The sequence below is a fragment of the Homalodisca vitripennis genome, unplaced genomic scaffold (assembly GCF_021130785.1).
Source record: "Homalodisca vitripennis isolate AUS2020 unplaced genomic scaffold, UT_GWSS_2.1 ScUCBcl_1634;HRSCAF=5506, whole genome shotgun sequence".
Taxonomy (NCBI): domain Eukaryota; kingdom Metazoa; phylum Arthropoda; class Insecta; order Hemiptera; family Cicadellidae; genus Homalodisca; species Homalodisca vitripennis.
In genome coordinates this window covers 76,621-80,451 of record NW_025777814.1, presented here as the reverse complement: position 1 = coordinate 80,451, position 3,831 = coordinate 76,621, and positions in this window count along the sequence as shown.

The window sequence follows — 3,831 nt, the reverse complement described above, 5'->3', positions numbered from 1 at the left end:
AATTCTTCTTGGTTACGGAATATAATGTACAGTCTGAAGAGATTTAAAAAATACTATTTCCTACATTCTTGCTTCATATTTCTGACTGACAGGAAAATTAAAAATACTGCATAAAAATAGATTCTTACTTACTACAAAATATAGAAGGATTTTACATGTATTAAAGTATTCAATTAGGAAAGATATACTGAGAAAATCAAAAGCAAGAATGTGTTTAAGGGGGCCATTTACCCAAAAATAAAAATATGTTAATACTTGGTTTTTATACATGATTGGACTTTTAAAAGTTAGTCTATAACTAATTTATACAAGAAAAGTCACATAACCCCCCCACACCACCCCCCACCCCTAAGCGGGGGTTGCGGAATAAAAAACACTATAATTTTAGTTTGCAGGATAACTGTTCTTCTAGTAGAGATATTTTAAAAATTATTTTTTTTAATGAAAGCTTAATATGATCCCTATAAACTGTAGTATCAGTAATAGGATTAAATCATAGTAACATATTTTAAAATAAATAGTTTTATTTTCGATTTTATTTTTCTGTAACAAAAAGTAAATATATCATAAATGACACATATATTAACAAAATTTATTTCACATACTACAGTTTGTGCATATTGTATCTAAGAACAATTGTGCAAAGTTTGAACTCTGTAAGTTAAAAAATAAAAAAGTTATGCTGTAAACTATTTGATAAAACAGGTAAAATATTATATCCGGAAAACAGCAAAAACATAGTATGTAGCTTTTTGTCATATAAATACTGTAAACAATAACAAGAAACAGGTAATTTTATACCTTTTGATGCTTTGTACTCCTAAAACAGTCCAGCTCCATAAGTTACACCTTCTTTTTCCTTTAGGGTTTCTTCATTTTTCAATTTTCTCACCTTTAGCTGTCGGCGGTGTTTTATGTACTTTGCACTCAGTCTCTTCTTCGCCTGCAATACTCTTCTTTTGTCTCTTGCCCTTATTATTTTCATTGAAAGTCTTCCTGGAGACACACCAGCAGCTCCCATCAAGGTACTTTGTATTGTGTTTCCATAATTGTATTCAGATACAGCTTCAGCAACTGCACAGTCCACGATTCGCTTCGAAACGTTCCTTGTCTTAGGACACTTTTTCCAAATACAACTATGGAGACTCTCATTCGCATTTTGAGTTCGTCCCTTCTGGCATCTTTCTAACAGTTCTCTTGATATGAGTCTTTGGTATACAGGAAATATGTGTTTCAGTACCAATGGTGATATTGCAGTACCCAGATTTCTTGCATGGGGCCCTGGAGTTTCGCCTTTTGCGAGAGCACGATTGTAGAAACACCAGCTATTGTCACCTTGAGGACATTTAGTGTGCCTGTTTTCACTGTCAGAAGACACACAGTGGTGTAAAGTTGCTAATATGTCTTGCCTCATGTTTTCAACACTATCTTGATTCCGAAGAATTGAGTTCTGGTAATATTTTGTCAACTTTACTATTGTCGATTGTTTTAGGCTACCGAACCGCCTTCCACCTAGTGTGATACCTTGTGCTTTACATGTTTTTACAACATTTCGTAAGCCAGTCCCAAGTCGCTTGGCAATATGGTTGACACATTCTTCTTTTACGATGGGTACATCTTCACCGTACACTTTCAGATTTTGTAGGTGGGAAAAAAACTGCGGCATCCTCATCAGAAACGATAGTGCGATATCTCAGTTTATAGTCTAATGATCGTTTCCATAATATTTCTGCGGCCTTGGTTTCCATCGCAGGGGAAGAGCCACTGTAATTTTTGTAACAATCTTCTTTATGGCCCTCATACCAAATATCGAATTCAGGTGACTCTGCGCCGAGTTCAGTGGCTGTATTCACACACACTTGGCAATACTTCGATAGGACACAGTAGTCGATGACGAGACCAGTTTGAAGTTCTATTACAACACCAACACCATAGTTGGATGTGTGGCCTCTTTTGTGCCATGAACCGTCGAAGCTGACACCAATGTCAACAACTGTGTCATCCGTGATTGTGGCATCCATATCCTTATACGATTCACGCACTCGAGCCCTAGCTTTTTTCAGATTATCCCCGCCCATAAATACAGATGACTTTGAAACTTCCGCAGAATGAGATGAATATGTTTTGCTGCTCATACTGTCTAGGTTCATAACCAAGCTAAACTTTTCTAAGGACCCATAACCTTCACCAATAGTCATGAATGATTTCACGATCCTGCGGTTTTACGTCGAATGACTTCGAACTATCAATTTTTTTGGAAGTGTAACTAAATATTTCTAGATCAGGGCAGTTCTCACACTCAACATTCAATTTGCACGCAAAGCCATTACGTTCTGTTTCAGTAATACTCAAGCTGTTTGGATGCAAACATATAGGGCACACTAGGTTTCGTACTAACTCTTTCACACAAACCATATCGACTAATTTATACTCAGACCCAGTAAAAATTTCCTCATTATCAACCACCACATTTAGGCGTTGATCAAGATCGCTTATTCTTGGTGATATTGGCTTCAAACCAATAGAGGGACACTGATTTGCATTTATATTTAGTTCACTAGATAACACTATAGGCCTAGTGTCGTTTTGGCTTCCACTTAGAGGCCTAGGCTCATTTACATTTGCAGTACTTGTACTAGGCATAACCTCAAAGTGATCCATAATTGCATGTCTAACATGTACTTTAGCAGAACTGTTAGGATTGTCACTAGTATTAGATTACAGAATCATTTGAATCAGCCTGCAGGGACTCAATAAGTTTGACATTTTGCCACCGTTTGTTTATTGCCAAAGATGCTTTGAGTCTTTTACTTACTTTAGTTCTAAGATGTTGCTTTTTAGTCGACTGCTTCATATTTATTGAACAACACTGTTTATTTGTATATAAGTACACTAAAAGTAATATAGAATAACTAATAGAACACAGTAGGCTACTATATAACACGGATCTAAAGATGTTGATATCAAATTAGATACTTTTCTGCTTTACAAACGTAAACATAAACAAAATTATAGTCTGCTGTTTCTTGACAGGGCTGCCAACAGATAACAAAATAAATTACCACATATAAAGCAATAATTCACCTCAAATGCCTTGTCTGTGTTTATAATACATAAGTAACAGTGGGAAACCAAAACCTCGGAAATTTGGCGTTTTGTACGCTCTGTACCTAATGAAGTAAATAATAAAAATTTTATATTTCTAATGTGTTTATGAAAAAAATAAATGATTGTACAGTATTCTAGGGTAACCAAGCAACAAATTAAAGCAAAAAAATAAAAATTGATTATTTTTAAATTTTTTGGGTAAATGGCATAAATAATCTTATATATGCGTAAAGAAGCACGTGATATAAGTTTCCAAGTTTCTGTCAAGCCTAGCCCGATTACGTCTTCGCATAATAAGTCTTTCTAAAGTTTTAATGTCCTCACTTGAATTTATCAACCTTTTAACTTCTTGCAGAGAACTTTGAGCATCAAACATCTTGTTGGGAAATACGTAACTATTACGTGCATATACTTTTCGAGTATTATACATCACAACGTTATTTATAGTACAAAATGTCAATTTTTATAATCCAGCTATTCATGGAGTGATTCTTCCCCACACTAAGAACACACTTCTTTGAGTTTAGATCACTTCTTTCACAAGTGATCTAAACTCTGAACTGTGAGAATATTTATTTCGTTACTACAGATACTAATTTTTGTATCTTCATTATTTTGTTATGTCTATTCCTTTAAAGTAATATAATATTTTATATTTAACAAGTGTAATAAGGTCTATCTTCTACTTGTAACTTAAAATTTTTTAAGTAAGAAAACGCTGCT